The sequence below is a fragment of the Callithrix jacchus genome, chromosome 12 (genome assembly GCF_049354715.1).
Source record: "Callithrix jacchus isolate 240 chromosome 12, calJac240_pri, whole genome shotgun sequence".
In the NCBI taxonomy this organism is placed as follows: domain Eukaryota; kingdom Metazoa; phylum Chordata; class Mammalia; order Primates; family Cebidae; genus Callithrix; species Callithrix jacchus.
Window position 1 is genome coordinate 25,180,459 of NC_133513.1, and position 18,478 is coordinate 25,198,936.

General features: G+C 44.7%; 1 protein-coding gene, 1 long non-coding RNA gene and 2 pseudogenes across 21 annotated transcripts in view; 1 reads left to right on the top strand and 3 right to left on the bottom strand.

Moving 5' to 3' along the window:
- Nucleotides 1–199: 199 nt before the first annotated feature.
- On the bottom strand, nucleotides 200–16,217 carry LOC144578604 (uncharacterized). The gene is made up of 3 exons (XR_013524736.1): nucleotides 15,849–16,217; nucleotides 2,346–2,493; nucleotides 200–1,732 (listed from the first exon to the last, which is right to left on the bottom strand). It is a non-coding gene; the product is annotated as an uncharacterized LOC144578604 (long non-coding RNA).
- LOC100401795 (actin, cytoplasmic 2 pseudogene) lies at nucleotides 6,407–7,616 on the bottom strand (annotated as a pseudogene).
- On the bottom strand, nucleotides 10,783–15,697 carry LOC100402160 (acyl-CoA-binding domain-containing protein 7 pseudogene; annotated as a pseudogene).
- Nucleotides 15,771–18,478, top strand: part of TNRC6A (trinucleotide repeat containing adaptor 6A) — a 222,237-nt gene continuing 219,529 nt past the window's right edge. For all 20 annotated transcript variants that reach the window (XR_013524735.1, XM_035267201.3, XM_078344906.1 and 17 more), the window contains exon 1: nucleotides 15,771–15,942. The gene's annotated coding sequence lies outside the window, so the exon portion shown is untranslated. The remainder of the gene's footprint in view (nucleotides 15,943–18,478) is intronic.

Sequence of the window (18,478 nt, forward strand, 5' to 3'; positions counted from 1 at the left end):
ATAGATCAATTTGGGGGAGAATTGACATCTTAATACTGAGCCTTCCAACACATAATGTTGGGGTCCAGCACGTCTGCCGGGGGACTACCAACCTGCAGGAGTCCCTGAGACTGCCAACGTAGATGTCTTGTTCAACCTGAGGGAGAGAGTGCACGGAAGTGAAAGAATAAGGGAAAGTGAAGTCTGGAGGGCTGGCTTAGGCTATGTCCAAGCAGCAATTTTATTTTTGCAATATGTTTTATTATATACTTTTCTGAAGTTAAAGTTGTTTACGCCAGATCAACGTACTTAAGTTACAGTAAGCAAGTTACGCCCACTAAGTTACACCCAGTAAGTAAGTTAAGCCCAGTAAGTAGGTTAAGCCCAGTAAGTAGGTTACGCCCAATAGGTCAAGGTAAGTACGTTACAGTCACACCCAGTAAGTTACGATAAGTAAGTTACCAAGTGTAAATACTTAAGTTAATATTTTACAATGAAGGTAACAAGGGTCCAAAATGAACACAATCAAGCAATAAATCATAAGGAGCTGAAAGTGGACACAATGCCTCCCAAGTTCTCATATCCATAAAGTAATGTCTGTTAATTATTTAGAAGAACATAGTCCCTCTCTCGGTTCCTGCTTTCCCTCAGCTCAACTCCCCCAACCGGGGATCTGTGTCCGGGCTCAAGCTCACTATATGGCGAGGCCCATTTCCCAGGGGCCTCACACAGGAGCGATCCCCACAGATTCCCTCAGTTCCCCCTTTTGTTTTTAGATGCAACTCAAAAAGCTTGAGCCGCAATTGTTGAAGGGAGGAGAACACAAGGTGAAAGAGTACTGGGAGAAGGACTATAAGAAGGAGTAAAACCACTTCAATACCACTTAAAGAGGAAAAGGACGGGAGATGAACTCCACGTACCCAGGAAGACAAGGTGTCCACAATATCACGGGCGATTGTGTCATCCTCAGGCAGGTTTCAACGAGAAAAATTAATGACATGAATTTCCTGCAGAAGCTTGAAAACATCTAGAGATAAATTGTCATGAGTCCAAATTCCTTGTAAATGGGCCTTAACAAGAGGCCACCACCATTTAGTGTCATTATAAGGAGTATTAGTAACACAAATATATTTATAATCAGCATGGCATCTAAGTGAAAGTCAATTTTGTAAGTTATACACTTTGTCCCCTAAGATGGTTACAGTTTGTTCTAAGGCATTCGGTTTAGCTTCTAATTTATCATCAATAAACATTTGAGTTCCCATAGCAATAGAAACATTTTTTGCCAAGTGATTCACATATACAGCAGTATTAATGGATTTTGAAAGACTAACAGCAGCTGTAGCTGTAGAAGCTATCACAGACACAATGGCTATAATTCCAGCAATGAGCATACTAAGTAAACGTTTCTGACGCCGAAGGAACAGAGATTGGGTTAAGGGAATGTCCTTGCTGACGAACAATGTGTGACGCGTCAGCCACTAGGCATTGCATCTGGGTTCAGATCGGGACTGGAACTTCTTGAGGAGGCGTAGGCTGGTGCCGCAGGTGATGCGCACGGTGGGATGTTGTCCTCTGTAGGCGTAGACGTCGGATTCTCGGGAGAAGGGAGTCTGGTGAAATCACTTAGGGCTCGGCTGATGGGGAGATGTCAGTTGAGGAAGAGGGATGGTCACTGGTCTCGGAGAGGATTGTCTTCTTTGTGGCATGCTTGATGTGTCGCTCAGGCACCTAGATAGGTGAGGGGGCAGACCTAGGAAAGACACAAATGTGACCTCTGCCCCAAACTAACACTGTGTGTTCTCTGAAGCACTGTTTTTTACTCCGGTTCCGATCCCTTCACCCCGAGCTCCCCCATTTCCGGCTCCAGGTCCAACTCCGAGAGTGGAATCGGGCTCCTTTAGAGGATTACAAGGTGGTAAATTACAGCCGCCCCCTCCATCATCAGGGTAAGATTTGTAAGAGGAAGAGGGATTAGAAGCGAGAGAGGCAGCAGGGGAGCAGTGAGTGCCAGCACTTTCGAGATTGCAGGAAGGCAGGCAGACAGCATGGCGCAACTGCGGCCAAATCGAAAGTAACAGTTCTGCCTGGGGGGAAGATTGATGAGTGGTGGCATATTCCTCAATCCTAGTTCCTATTTTACTCCATGTAGATTCATCTAAGGATCCCTCCTCAGGGACCCTTGAACACAATACATAGACAATCTCTAAAAACCTAGAAACACGTTTCATTTTTACATCAGCACCTCTATTTCTTAACATTTGATGCATCAACATTACAAACACAGACTGATTTCTGGACTCATATTACTCCATCTTTACTCCAGATTAATTTTGAGTCCAGAACTATAAGAACCGCAGCTTTACCTTGTCTCCTCTGATTTGGGGTGCGTCACTGTACCTCTCGTACTCAGGTCCCTGTTCAGGCACCAGATGTTGGGGACCGGCACGTCTGCCGGGGGACTACCGACCTGCAGGAGTCCCCGAGACTGCCAATGTAGATGTCTCACTCAACCTGAGGGAAAGAGTGCGCAGAAGTGAAAGAATAAAGGAAAGTGGAGTCTGGAGGGCTGGCTTAGGCTATGTCCAAGCAGCAACTTTATTTTTGCAATATGTTTCATTATATACTTTTCTGAAGTTAAAGTTGTTTACGCCAGATCAACGTACTTAAATTACCGTAAGCAAGTTACGCCCACTAAGTTACACCCAGTAAGTAAATTAAGCCCAGTAAGTAGGTTAAGCCCAGTAAGTAGGTTACGCCCAGTAATTAGGTTACTTCCAGTAAGTAGGTTACGCCCAATAGGTCAAGGTAAGTAAGTTACAGTTACACCCAGTAAGTTATGATAAGTAAGTTACCCCCAGTAAGTTATGATAAGTAAGTTACCAAGTGTAAATACTTAAGTTAATATTTTACAATGAAGGTAACAAGGGTCCAAAATGAACACAATCAAGCAATAAATCATAAGGAGCTGAAAGTGGACACAATGCCTCCCAAGTTCTCATATTTATAAAGTAATGTCTGTTAATTATTTAGAAGAACATAGTCCCTCTCTCGGTTCCTGCTTTCCCTCAGTTTGACTCCCCCAACCGGGAATCTGTGTCCGGGCTCAAGCTCATCGTATGGCGAGGCCCATTTCCCAGGGGCCTCACATGGGAGTGATCCCCACAGATTTCCTCAACATAAACCCATGTATCTTTCCATTTATGTAGACAATCTTTCATTTCTCTCAACGGTGTTTTGTAGTTTTCAGTGTACGGGTCTTACACATTTTTTTTTTGTCAGATTTATCCCCAAGTTTTCCATGCTATTATAAATGATATTTATTAAGATTTTTGTTTCTAGAGGCCAGGTGCCGTAGCTCACGCCTGTAATCCCAGCACTTTGGTAGGCCGAGGCGGGTGGATCACGAGGTCAAGAGATCGAGACCATCCTGGTCAATATGGTGAAACCCCATCTCTACTAAAAATACAAAAAATTAGCTGGGCATGGTGGCATGTGCCTGTAATCCCAGCTACTCAGGAGGCTGAGGCAGGAGAATTGCTTGAACCCAGGAGGTGGAGGTTGTGGTGAGCCGAGATCGTGCCATTACACTCCAGCCTTGGTAACAAGAGCGAAACTCTGTCTCAAAAAAAAGAAAAAAGATTTTTGTTTCTGATTCTTGCTAGAATAGAGAAATACAGTAGAATTTGGAAACTGGGGTTATATCCTGAAACCTCAGTAAACTCACGTTAACTTTAGTACCTTTTTCGTAGGATTTTCTACATAAATGATCATGTCACCTGCAAATACAAACTTACTTCTTTCTTTCTAACCTGAATGCCTTTTATTTGCTTTTTCTCCCCTTGCCTAATGGCCCTAGCTAGAACCTACAGTACAATGTTGAATAGTATTGGCGAGAGCAGACATCCTTGTCTTGTTCCTGATCTTAGTGGGAAAGTTTTCAGTCTTTTACCATTAAATAAAATGTTAGCTGTGTATTTTTCTACAGATGCTCTTTATCAGTTTGAGGAAGTTCCCTTCTATTCCCAGTTTGTTAAGAGTTATTATCAGAAATGGATGTTTGATTTTTGTCAATTTTTTTCAGCGTCTATTGAAATGTTTATGTGGCTTTTCTTTACTAGTTTATTATTATGTGTGTTACATTAGTTGAACCTTAAACAAACTCTTTCATTTGCTGGGAAAATTCCACTTGGCCAATTCGTGTCGTCCTCCTCATGTGCTGTTAAATTTGATTTGCTGGCCGGGCACGGTTGGCTCAAGCCTGTAATCCCAGCACTTTGGGAGGCCAAGGTGGGTGGATCACGAAGTCAAGAGATCGAGACCATCCTGGTCAAAATGGTGAAACCCCGTCTCTACTAAAGATACAAAAAATTAGCTGGGCATGGTGGCACATGCCTGTAATCCCAGCTACTCAGGAGACTGAGGCAGTAGAATTGCCTGAACCCAGGAGGTGGAGGTTGCGGTGAGCCAAGATAACGCCATTGCACTCCAGCCTGGGTAACAAGAGCAAAACTACACCATCTCAAAAAAAAATTCTATTTGCTACAATTTTGTTAAGAATTTATTCATCTAAGTTCAGGAAGGATGTTACTTTGTGGTTACATTCTTTTTGCTGTCTTTGTCTGGACTTGGTATCAAAGTAATGCTGGCCTCAGAGAATGAGGTGAAAAAAATTCCTTCCTCTTCAATTTTCTAGAAGAGCTTGTGTTGATTTGATAGAATTCCTAAGTGAAGTCATCTGGCTCTCCAGTTTTCTTTGTTGAAAAGATCTTAGCTATGATTTCAATTTCTTTAATAGAAAGATGTACTTTCCAGGTTATCTTTTTTTGAGTGACATTTAGTATTTGCATCATTCCAGGCATGTGTCTATTTCATCTAAGTTGTCAAATTTACTGCTATAAAGTTGTTCCTAATCTCTGGTTATCCTTTTTAATGTCCATAGAATCTGGAATAATGTTATCTCTCTCATTCTGATATTGGTAATTTGTTTGTTTGTTTGAGACCAAGTCTTGCACTGTTACCCAGACTGGAGTGCAGTGGTGCGATCTCCACTCACTGCAACTTCCAACTCCCAGGTTCAAGTGATTCTCATGCCTCAGCCTCCTGAGTAGCTGGGATTACAGGTGCCTGCCTCTGTGTCTGGTTAATTTTTGTATTTTTAGTAGAGATGGGGTTTCACCATGTTATCCAGGCTGATCTCAAACTCCTGACTTCAGGTGTTCTGCCTGCCTCAGCCTCCCAAAATGCTGGGATTACAGGCACGAGCCACTGCACCTGTCCTTTGATGTTAGTAATTTGTGTCTTCTCTTTTTCCTTATCAGTATGGCTAAAGGTTTGTGAATTTTATTGTTCTGAAAGCTTTTAATATTAGCTGCGGATATTCTGCATTTTTCAGTGTTGCATTTCATTGATTTCTGTTCTGGTTTTTATGCTTTCCTTTATTCTGTGTGTTTTCTTTGTGATTTTGTTCTTTTTTTTTACTTTCTTAAGGTAGTAGCTGATGTTATTGTGATTTTCCTTTTCTAAGAAGGCATTTAAAATTATAAATTTCCATTTAAATACTGTTTTCATTTCATCCAACAAATTTTTATATGTTTGTGTTTTTATTTTTATTCAGTTAAAAATTCTAATGTCCTTTTTCATTTCCCCTTTGACCCATGGGTTATTTAGAAGTATATTATTTAGTTTCCAAATATTTGTGGATTTCTCAGGCATCTTTCTGTTATTGATGTCTAATTTAATGCCATTTTGGTGGGAGGAGATACTCTGTATGATCTGAATCCATTTAAGTTTCTTTTTTGTTTTTTTTTTACAGCAGCACTTTTATTTTTCTTCACACAATGACGTGTTGCTGGGGCCTAACGTTCTCACATAACAGTAGAAAACCAAAATTTGTTGTCCTCTCTTTCAAGAATTGAGAGTTGTGTACAAAAAAAAACCTTACATAAATTAAAAGGATGAATAATACATTTACAGGTATAAATGAAAACCACTTCCAACTCAAGGCAAGTAACAGCCCACAGTGCTCTGGCAGGAAAACATCAGCTAAGAAAGGAAACCGGGTCCTATAGCTTGGACTTTCCCACCCTGACAGACTGGCAGCCCTTGCCGGCCTCTAGAGCAATCCCAGAACACTAAGCCCTGACACATGAATACCCTGCACAGCTAAGAGACTACTGGCCATGCACTCACCAAGCCAGACTTGTCTGCCCCCAAGCACATTTTTACCTCAGCCACGAAGTGACCAAGCCACATGTACTAAAGGTTGAAATCAGAGATATGTACAGGGTATTAAACAAATAAGGGGAACAGTTAACTTGAATACAAGGTCAAAATCAGCAACAAGATCTACAATCCAGTGCTGATATCAGATACAAGCTTCAAGGACAATTTCTTTTCAAAGGCTTATTCCAGTTTCATGAGGCTAGCATGACGTGTATGCATTTGCCAGGGGCAAATTTATACTTCCAAATTAACCCACGCAGCAAATGCTACGCATCTGCTCGCAGTCCATGTAGACACATTTGCGGTGGACGATGGAGGGGCCAGACTCATCATACTCCTGCTTGCTAATCCACATCTGCTGGAAGGTGGACAGTGAGGCCAGGATGGAGCCGCCGATCCACACAGAGTACTCACGCTCTGGGGGTGCAATGATCTTGATCTTCATGGTGCTGGGCACCAGGGCAGTGATCTTCTGCATCCTGTCGGCGATGCCTGGGTACATGGTGGTGCCGCCAGACAGCACAATGTTGGCGTACAGGTCTTTGCGGATGTCCACGTCACACTTCATGATGGAGTTGAAAGTGGTCTCGTGGATGCCACAAGATTCCATGCCAAGAAAGGAAGGCTGGAACAGCCTCCGGACACTGGAACTGCTCGTTACCAGTGGTGATGACCTGGCTGTTGGGCAGTTCATAGCTCTTCTCCAGAGAGGAGGAGGATACGGCTGTGGCCATCTCCTGCTTGAAGTCCAGGGTGACATAGCACAGCTTCTCCTTGATGTCACGTATGATCTCCCGCTCGGCCGTGGTGGTGAAGCTGTAGCCATGCTCCGTGAGGATCTTCATGAGGTAATCGGTCAGGTCCCAGCCAGCCAGGTCCAGACGCAGGATAGCGTGGGGAAGGGCATAGCCCTCGTAAATGGGCACCGTGTGGGTTACCCCATCTCCAGAGTCCATGACAATGCCAGTGGTGCGCCCAGAGGCGTAGAGGGACAGCACAGCCTGGATAGCCATGTACATGGCCGGGGTGCTGAAGGTCTCAAACATGATCTGAGTCATCTTCTCTCTGTTGGCCTTGGGGTTCAGGGGGGCCTCGGTCAGCAGCACGGGGTGCTCCTCTGGGGCCACACGCAGCTCGTTGTAAAAAGTGTGGTGCCAGATTTTCTCCATATCATCCCAATTGGTGACGATGCCGTGCTCGATGGGGTACTTCAGGGTTAGGATGCCGCGCTTGCTCTGGGCCTCATCGCCCACGTAGGAGTCCTTCTGGGCCATGCCAACCATCACGCCCTGGTGCCAAGGGCACCTGACAATGGAGGGAAACACAGCTGGGGGGGCGTCGTCCCCAGCAAAGTCAGCTTTGCACATGCCAGAACCATTGTCGATGACAAGCACAGCAATTTCTTCTTCCATTGCGACCAGCGGAAGAGCAGGGCAGCGGAGTGGTAAGAAAACAGCTGGCAGCGGCGACTGAGCCATTTAAGTTTATTAGATTTATTCTAATTCTCCCTGATTTAAGCTAGGAGGGTTGTATCTTTCCAGGAATTTATCTGTCTCCTCTAGGTTTTCTAGTTTGCGTGGTAAAGGTGTTTATTGTAGCCTTGAATGATCTTTTGTATTTCTGTGAGATCGGTTGTAATAGCTCCCATTTTGTTTCTTATTGAGCTTATTTGGTTGGTTAACCTTGCTAATGGTCTATCAATTTTATTTATCTTTTCAAAGAACCAGCTTTTTGCTTCATTTATCTTTTGTATTTTTTGTTTGTTTCAATTTCATTTCGTTCTGCTCTGATCTTGGTTATTTCCTTTCTTCTGCTGGGTGTGGGTTTGGTTTGTTCTTGTTTCTCTAGTTCTTTGAGGTGTGACCTTAGACTGTCTATTTGTGCCCTTTCAGACTTTTTTGATGTAAGCATTTAGGGCTATGAACTTTCCTCTTAGCAATGCCTCTGCTCTATCCCGCAGGTTTTGATAGGTTGTGTCACTGTTATCGTTTAGTTTGAAGAATTTTTTAATTTCCATCTTGATTTCATTGTGACCCAATGATCATTCAGGACCAGGTATTTAATTTCCATGTATTTGCATTGTTTTGAAGGATCCTTTTAAAGATGATTTCCAAATGCTCTACGTGCACTTGAAAAGAATGTATATTCTGCAGTCGTATGAAGCATTCTACAAATGTCAATTAGGTCAAATTTGTTCAAGTGTTGTTCAAGTCATCTGTATCGTTGCTTATTTTCCAATTGTCCTATTAATTATCAAAAGAGGGATGTTTAAATATCTGCCTATAATAGTAGATTAGTCTGTTTCACCTTGGTGTCCAATCAGTTCTGTTTCCTGTATTTCAAAACTCTCTTATTTGATGAATATGTTTTATATTTAAAGTAAGTTTCTTGTAGCATATAGTTGACTGTTACATTTTCATTCAATCTGACAAACTGTTTTTGAGTGGGGTGTTCAGCCACTTACATTTCATGTGATTATTGATACGAAAGGGTTTAAATGATCTGTAATTTGTTCCACTTTTTTCTTTTTTTTCTGCTTTCTTTTGCATAAAGTGAATATTTTTATTATGCCATTTCGTTTTTATTGGCTTACTAGCTATCACTCTTGATTGTGTTATTTTAGTGGTTGCTTTAGGGTTTACAGCATACACCTTTAATCTATCACAGTCTACATTCAGGTAATAGTATCCCACTACACATGTACTTAGTATAAGAATCTCACAACAGTACACTCCCATTTCTTTCCTCCTGTTCTTGGTCTTTGTGCTATTTTTGTCAAGAATCTTACTTTATATTATAAACCCCACAAAACATTATTATTTTTGCTTTAAATGTTTTTTTACAGAGAGTTAGAATAAGAAACAAAGTCTCTATATTTACCCACAGAGTTACCATTTCTTGTGCTTGTCGTCTTTTTTGCGATGGAGTCTCGCTCTGTCACCCAGGCTGGAGTGCAGTAGCATGAATCTTGGATCACTGCAACCTCCACCTCCTGGGTTCAAGTGATTTTTCTGCCTCAGCCTCTCGAGTAGGTGGGACTACAGGCACCTGCCAACACTCCCGGCTAATTTTTAGTATTTTTGGTAGAGACGGGGTTTCACTATGTTGGCCAGGCTGGTCTTGAACTCCTGACCTCGTGATCTGCCCACTCAGCCTCCCAAAGTGCTGGGATTACAGGCGTGAGTCATGGCAATGTGGCCTAAAATTGAGACTATATATATATATATATTTAAGATGGAGTCTGGTACTGTTGCCCGGGCTGGAGTGCACTGGCACAGTCTCAGCTCACTGCAACTTCCACTATTCTCCTGTCTCAGCCTCCCGAGTAGCTGGGATTACAGGCACCTGCAACCACACTCAGCTGATTTTTTGTATTTTTAGTAGAAACAGGGTTTCACCATGTTGGCCATGCAGGCCTCAAACTCCTTTTGTCTGCCTCAGCCTCCCAAAGTGCTGGGATTACAGGCATGAGCCACTGCACCTGGTGACAAATAGAACTATCATTCTACCCAGCAATCCCACCACTTGGTATCCACCCCCCAAAAAAATCATTATATCCAAAAGATACCTGCACTTGTACGCCTATCATTGCACAGTTCACAATAGCAAAGACCTGGGATCAATCCAAGTGTCTATCCATGGGGTATTGGATAAAGAAAGTATGGTACATGTACACCATGGGATACTACTTAGATATAAAAAAAGAATAAAATTATGTTTCATTGCAGCAACATGGGCGGAACTGCAGGCCATTATTTTAAGTGAAATAACTCAAAAACAGAAATTCAAATAAATACCACCAGTTCCCACTTACAAGTGGGAGTTAAATAATGTGTACATAGGACCATGGAGTGTGGAATAAGAGACACTGGAGGCCTGGAAAGGTGGGAGGGTGGGCGGGGCTGAGGGATGAGAAATTACCTTTGAGTACAATGTACGAACTTTGGGTGATAGGCACACTAAAAGCCCAGACTGCCGCTGTATAATATATCCATGTAACAAAACTGCACTTGTACTCCCTAAAACCACAAAAATAAAAAATCAAATACTTTTCTGAAAGAGCATTTAAAGACACCTGGGTTAAGCAAGTACAATTTAGTTAACTATGTCGTTTCAGCATTCTCCTATTATTGCAATTCATGCTAATAGCAAAAATATACATGATACATAGAGTCAACAGTACATCTCTCCCTCTAAACATTAGGTCATGGGAGCATTATCAAGGATTCAAAAGGAAAACTTTCTCATACACCATTTTTTTTTTGAGACAGAGTCTTGCTTTGGTGCCCAGCCTGGAGTGCAATGCCACCATCTCAGCTCACTGCAACCTCCGCCTCCCGGGTTCAAGTGATTCTCGTGCCTCAGCCTCATGAGCAACTGGTATGACAGGCATGCGCCACCACGGCTGGCTAATTTTTGTATTTTTGGTAAAGATGGGGTTTCCCCATGTTGTGCAGGTTGATCTCAAACTCAACCTCAAGTGATCCACCCACTTCAGCCTCTTAAAGTGTTGGGATTACAGGTGTGAGCCATTGCAACTGGCCAGAAAAATATCTCATACACTGTATTCTAAATTTCCTATTTTTCTATTGGCTCATTTGCCTTATAAATAGAGGCACTCACTGCGTCTTCCACTGACAACCTTCTTGGAGGTTCCATGCTTCCCATTCGGCCTTGCCCTTTAAACCCAGCATTCCCAGATACTCACTATTAATGTTTCCAGTTATAGCTTGTTTGTAAAGTCCATAGCATTCTTTTAGTTTTTCATCATGTGTTTTGTTGTTGATGATGTTGGATTTTTTTTTTTTTTTTTGAGATGACATCTCGCTCTGTCACCGAGACTGGAGAGCAGTGGCAAGATCTCACCTCACTGCAACATTCATTGTCTGGGTACAAGCAATTCTGCTGCCTCAGCCCATTACGTAGCTGGGATTACAGGCGCCGACCACCACACCCAGCTAATTTTTGCATTCTTAGTAGAGACAGGATTTCGCCATGTTGGCCAGGCTGGTCTTAAACTCCTAACCTCAAATGATCCACCCACCTCGGCCTCCCAAAGTGCTGGGATTACAGGCGTAAGCCACCGCACCCGACCCATCGTCTGGTTTTGTTTGCAGCTTCCTCACATCTTCTGCAGCCCTGTCAATCAGCCTGCAGTGCCACGGTGGCGCAGCCGCACTGCTGCTGCTGTCCCGGCACTCCCTTCTTCCCTTCCTGAGAGCTCAGCTATACACGTAAAAGAATGGTAGTTATATTTTATCCATAATTTCTCTATGATTATTTGGTTTTTCTTATTTGGTCCCCCATATTGTCAGAAATGGAATTTTTCCAATGACTTTTTTTGTTTTCTTTTGTTTTTTTTGAAAGAGGGTCTCCCTATGCTGCCCAGGTTGATCTGGAACTCCTCGGTTCAAGTGCTCCTTCTGCCTGAGTAGCTGGGACTAAGGGCTTGCACCACCATGCACAATTAAGATACTTCTTTTTTTTTTTTTTTTTTTTTTTTAGATGGAGTTGCGCTCTTGTTGCCCAGGCTAGAGTGCAATGGCACAATCTTGGCTCACCCCAACCTCTACCTCCCAGGTTCAAATGATTCTCCTGCCTCAGCCTCCCAAGTAGCTGGGATTACAGGCGTGTGCCACCAAACCTGGATAATTTTGTATTTTTTAGTAGAGACAGGATTTCTCCATGTTGGTCAGGCTGGTCTCAAACTCCTGACCTCAGGTGATCCACCCGCCTTGTCCTCCCAAAGTGCTGAGATTACAGGCGTGAGCCACCCTGCCTGGCCAAGATCACTTCTTAATCTATTTTTATCAGACTTGCCCCTCCACAACTTGACAGATGCTATTCTTCAAAGGCCATTGGTAACTGGAGCAACTGCCAAATACCATGGGTACTATTTCAGTTAGGATGAGCTCCAACAAGTGATGAAATACTGATGAAAAATCAACCATAAAGATGCCTGATTTTTCTAACATAGGTGGTTCCAAGGTCACTTTGGCAAGTCACTTCTATCGAGAACCTATGTTTTTCTGTCCTTCTACTCTGCCATCCCCAGAATGTCAGTGATGATTTTCACCTCATAGTCACATGATAACTGCCTCCCACAACTACATCAGAGTAGCAAAAGGTGGACCAGGCACAGTGGCTCATGCCTGTAACCCCAGCACTTTGGGAGGCCGAGACAGATAAATCACTTGTGGTCAGGAGTTCAAGACCAGCCTGGCCAACATAGTGAAACCTTGTCTCTACTAAAAATACAAAAATTAGCCAGGCATGGTGGCATGTGCCTGTAATTCCAGCTGGGAGAAGAATCGCTTGAACCCAGGAGGCAAAGGTTGCAGTGAGCTGAGATCACACCACTGCACTCCAGTCTGGATGACAGAGCAAGACTCTATCTAAAAAAAAAAATAGCAAAAGGTGGCAAGCAAGAAAAGAACTTCTTCCTCACATACCTCTCTCTTACCGACTAGGAAAAAATCTTTTCTTTTTTCTTTTTTGAGACAGGGTCTTGCTCTGTCACCTATGCTGGAGAACAGTGATGCAATTACACCTCACTGCAGCCCTGACCTCCTGGTCTCAGGTAATCCTTTTACCTAAGCCTCCCAAGCAGCTGGCACTACAGGTCCATGCCACCATTTCAGGTTAACTTTTGTTTTGTTTTGTCTGTAGAGACAGTATCTCACTGTGTTGCCCAGGCTGTCTTCAAACTCCTGGGCTTCGTCAATGTGCCAGCCTTGGTATCCTAAAGTACTGGGACTACAAGCATAAGCCATCACTCCAGCCTGGCCAGAAAATCTTTTCAGAAGCTCCATGCAGATGACCCTTTCACCCCTTTAGCAAGAACTGTCCCATGCATATCCCTGGTGCAGTAATGAGCAGAGGGTAGAATCATATCTGGGGCTGTTGGAACAATAATGGACAAGGAATATGAATTCTAGAAATACATAAGGCAAGATCTCTGTCCTAAAGGTGCACATTGGTCTGGAGAAGACAAAAGTAACCCAAAGAGATATTGCAAATGAGGGCTAGGCTCCGTGGCTCATGCTGCGGAGCACTTAGGGAGGCCAAAGTGGGTGGACTGCCTGGGGTCAGGAGTTCGAGACTAGCCTGACCAACATGGTGAAACCTCACCCCTACTAAAAATACAAAAATCAGCCGAGTGTGGTGGCGGGCTCCTGTGATCCCAGCTACTCAGGAGACTGAGGCAAAAGAATCCCTTGAACCTGGGAGGCAGAGGTTGCAGTGAGCCAAGATCGTGCCACTGCACTCCAGCCTGAATGAGGTAACAGAATGAGACTCTGTCTCAAAAAAAAAAAAAAAATATATATATATATATATATATAGCAAATGAAAATTTTATAGCCACACAAACTGAGGCATGCAAAAATATAAGTACTCTGTTTGTCTACAATCAAACATAATTTCTACCCTAAGCCCAATTCCTGTCCCACAGAAAACTTAATCTCCAACATACATGTTAACCTCAGTTAGGAATAGGCAGCCAGCTGTGCCTGCCATAGACACATTCTCTGCTCTCACTGTGTAAGACGGTTTAGGGCAAAACTTCTGGTTTGGAACAGGCTCTTTCTTCTCAGAGGCATTTTACACTGCTGCCCATCTGGTCTTAAAACACAATCCTGGCCAGCCTCTGTGGCTCACACCTGTACTCCCAGCACTTTAGGTGGCCAAGGCAGGAAGATCACTCGAGGTCAGGAGTTCCAGATCAGTGTGGTCAACACGGTGAAACCCCATCTCTACTAAAAATACAAAAATTAGCCAGGCATGGTGGCATGTGCCTGTAATCCCAGCTACTCAGGAGGCTGAGACAGGAGAATTGCTTGAACCCAGGAGGCGGAGGTTGCAGTGAGCCGAGATTGCACCACTGCACTCCAGGCTGGGTGGCAGAGTAAGGCTCCATCTCAAACAAAGAAACAAAACCACCACAACCCTCCTTTGCTCAGAAAGGCCCCAGCTGCAGCAAATCATACTATCTCCAAAGGAAAGCAGTCTGCACAATTTATGTGTTTGATTACTTGAGTGAGCATCAGAGCTTAGTATCAACGCTAGAGAGAAGAAAGGCAACAAGAAAAAAATATTTAACTTGACTTATTGTAAATCTGAAGCAGAGAAAATCACCCAGGTGACTGAATTTATTTGAAAGTGATGAGATGAAGTTTCCTATATCGGGCAGAATAGGGGAGCAGGACAGGAGGTAGAAGTGAAGTTCAGGTTTGGACAAATAAATTCACATCTTTGCACACCTGAGTTTATGTGACTTTGGAATTTTGCATCTGCCAGAACTGCTTATGATTCTGTTGCCTCTAACAGATGACAGGCACCTCCGGGACAGAGTTGTGGCTTTATGCATTTCTTCCCTCCCATCCACCTTTCTCAGTGCCTAGCACAAGACCTGCAGCATGCTAGGTGCTCTACAAAAATGTGTGTTTAATAAAAGATTGAGTGAATGAAAACATGAGCAAAGAAGGTTGCTACAATGGGAAGAAACAAACCCAACTGATGTTTTTATTTTTTATTTTTGAGACAGAGTCTGGCTCTGCAACCTCCACCTCCCAGGTTCAAGCAATTCTCCTGCCTCAGCCTCCCAAGTAGCTGGAATTACAGATGTATGCCACCACGCCCAGCTAAATTTTCCATATTTAGTAGAGATGGGGTTTCACAGTTTTGGCCAGGCTGGTCTCAAACTCCTGACCTCAAGTGATCTGCCTGCCTTGGCCTCCCAAAGTGCTGGGATTACAGGCGTGAGCCACTGTGCCCGGCCAAACCCAACTGATTTTTAAATCGATTTAACTGTATCCTGATTAAGGGAAGAAATGGAGAAACGTACATATGTATGAGAGAGAGAGAGGGAAAATCTCTGCAGCGAGAACAGAGCTATGATCACTAAGTAAAACAGAGACAGCTTAATCAGATACCCAGACGAGGCCCCACCTGACTCCTACTGCAGCTGGGGGGGGCGGGGGGGTAGGAGAACTAGAAGGTTCAGCTGGAGTAGTTTCCCCTTCTCCAGCTCCAGTCTCCTCACCTCCAACTCCCACTCCCACTGCCCTGGGAGGAGGCTTAGAAGCTGTGGGGAGGGGAGGCAGCTGAGTTGGGCTTCTAGAACGAGGCGGGATGGTTTGAGCTCAAACGCCCCGCAATTGCTGGAGCAACAGTGGCGACACTTGAGTTATTCACAAAGACTGGAATTCAAATGAGGCTGGCACCGCTCCAAGTCGCAGTAGCTTAGGAGAGAGAAAGGCATATTAAGTATTCATCAAGATCTTCGCGTTGCATGGGCTCTGAGGGCTCTCCATCTGCGTCCCTCCCTCTGTCACTGACTGGGGGTGGGGAGTGGGGGGTCCTCCAGAAGTACTTTATCTGTCAGTCTGTGAGCACGAGCTGGGGGTGGGGGACTGAAGTTAGGCAGATTTGTCTCATCACATGATGGGGGACCTGTATCATGTGATGGGTCCGGTGATGTTGGAGGCGGCATGTGACTCCCAGGGCTACGTGGGTTCAAAACAATTTAAATACAAAAACACAAGCAGGTTCCCCTCCTCTCCTTTGCCTTTCGGTCTGGCTCTCCCCATCGCTGGGTTGGATGCCTGACTGAACGGAAAACCCGCCGTCTTGCAGCCACTAACCTGTGAGCGCTGGGTACCTGGAGAGCAGGCTCCTCTACTGGGAGCCCCCAGGAGCGGTGCCCCATCATTTTGCAGCCCACTGACTCCCAGCCTGGTAAGTTACTGCACACTTTCAGCAATTATCTGCGAAGCTGTCCTCAGCTGCCTCATTAGCATGCGCAGGGCACCCTCGCTGGGCACGTTGGAAGGGAAGTGCCTGCCGGCTCTGGGGAGCTGCAGCTCTCCGGCCCTGCCAGACAGACGCAGCCTTCCCAGGGAGCAGCGCTGCGCTGGTCTGCTAGGGTGAAAGCAGCTTCTCCCTCGCTGTTCTCCCTCTCCCTTCCCAGCACATCTTATTCCCAGCCTCTCCTCTCTCAGTCTTCCTCCTCCAAACCTCCCTCACCTCTCACCTTCCCCCTCTCCACCTCCTCCCCTCAGATTTCTTTCTTTTTTTTTCTTTCTTTTTTTGTCTTTTTGAGACAGAGTCTCCCTCTGTCGCTCAGGCTGGAGTGCAGTGGCGCAATCTCGGCTCACTGCAACCTCTGCCTCTCGGGTTCAAGCGATTCTCCTGCCTCACCCTCCCGAATAGCTGGGATTAGAGGCGTCCACCACCACGCCCGTCTAATTTTTTCCTATTTTTAGTAGAGATAGGGTTTCTCCATGTTGGCCAGGTTGGTCTCAAACTCCTGACCTCCAGTGATCTCCCTGCCTTCGCCTCTGAAAGTGCTGGGATTTTTACCGGCGTGAACCACTGCGCCCGGCTGGATTTTCTCTTTTTTTATTCATGCACCTTTCTGTCTCCCACTGCTTTTCTTCGGAGTTCCTCTCATCCTCTCACTTCGCTTCTTAAAATTATTTTTTTGGATACCTAGATTTTTGTCCTTTCTGTCCAGAACCTGAAAGAACGGCTTCTAAGGACTTGGTGATTGGAAATATACCTTCTAAGATATTTTCTTTTTTCACTAAGACAGTGTAGAGCGCCCAGTTCCTGTTGTGTGACCGTGTGTGCATGTATGTGTTAAGGGAGATAGATACATTGCTTGGAGCCATCAGAACTGGTTTCTTGGCTCCACATCCCAGCTCAGCAAGGGAATGATCAAGTGACAGGAGGCACAGTTACAGAAGTCAGGAGACAAGGCATTCGGACCCCAAACGTCTGACTCTCTGTGGGAGAAACCAGGGTTCAAATCAGCACCCAAAAATGTAGGGCTGGGTGCTCAGGGACGAGCTCAGGTGTCGAGAGGCATCTCATAGAGCTGGCTCAGAGTTTGGGGCCACACCTTTGCACGATGAGGCAGCGTGTGAGCAATTTAGATTAATGTAATTGCAGTGGAGATGGACAAGGAGTGGACAGATTGGAATAATGTTGAAGGGCTAGAAATAACAAGTCTTACTGATGGGTTACATGTATCAGTTGAACCATGGGAAAGCCAAATGTGATTCGTAAAATCATGGCAGTGGCCAGGCGTGGTGGCTCACACCTGTAATCCCAGCACTTTGGGAGGCTGAGACAGGCAGATCACCTGAGGTCAGGAGTTTGAGAACAGCCTGGCCAACACAGCAAAACCCGTCTCTACTAAAAATGTAAAAAATTAGCCAGGCATGGTGGTGCACATCTGTAATCCCAGCTACTCAGGAGGCTGAGGCAGGAGAATCACTTGAACCTGGAAGGTGGAGGTTGTGGTGAGCCGAGATCATGTCTCTTCACTCCAGCCTGGGCAACAGAGCAAGACTCTGTCTCAATAAAATACGAAATAAAATAAAGTAAAATTAAATTAAATCATGGCAGTGTCTGTAGCCACAAAGAAAGGAGATGGTGGCTGTGTCGAAAGCTTCTGCTTCACTGTCATCTGAGCTATACCAACATCTGTTCAGCAAGAAACATTGAACTACAATAGAGCAGAATCCACCCAGTGACTCAGTGCTATTTCTTTTCTTTTATTATTTTAATTAAATTTTTTTTTTTTGTTTTAGAGACAGAGTCTTGTTCTGTTGCTCAGGCTGAAGTGCAGTGGTGCAATCTCAGCTCCCCGAAACCTCCACATCCTGGGTTTTAGCAATTTCCTGTCTCAGCCCCCTGAGTAGCTGGGACTACAGGTGCATGCCACTAAGCCCAGCTAATTTTTTGTATTTTAGTAGAGATAGGGTTTCACGGGGTGGCTCAGGCTGGTCTCGAACTCTTGAGCTCAGGCAATCCACCCGCCTCAGCCTCCCAAAGTGCTAGAATTACAGGTGTGAGCCACTGTGCCTGGCCAAGAGGGTGCTATCTCTAACCCCATTTCTGAGATAGAGAAACTGAGACAAGGAACAACTCATTAGGTCACTTGCTTAAGGGCACTCAGCTAATAAGTGATAGAGCTAGGATTTAAGCCCAAGCAGTTTTTCTGCAGAGCCCACACAATAACATCTTCAAAAGCCAGCTATCCAGGCTGGGCGCAGTGGCTCATATCTGTAATCCCAGCACTTTGTGGGGGCATAGGCAAGTGGATCGCTTGAACCCAGGAGTTCCGGACCAGCCTGGGGAACATGGTGAAACCCCATCTCTACAAAAAATAAAAAAAACAATTAGCCAGGTGCAGTGGCGGGCACTTGTAGTCCCAGCTACTCAGGAGGAGGATAGCTTGAGCCCAGAAGATCGAGGCTGCAGTGAG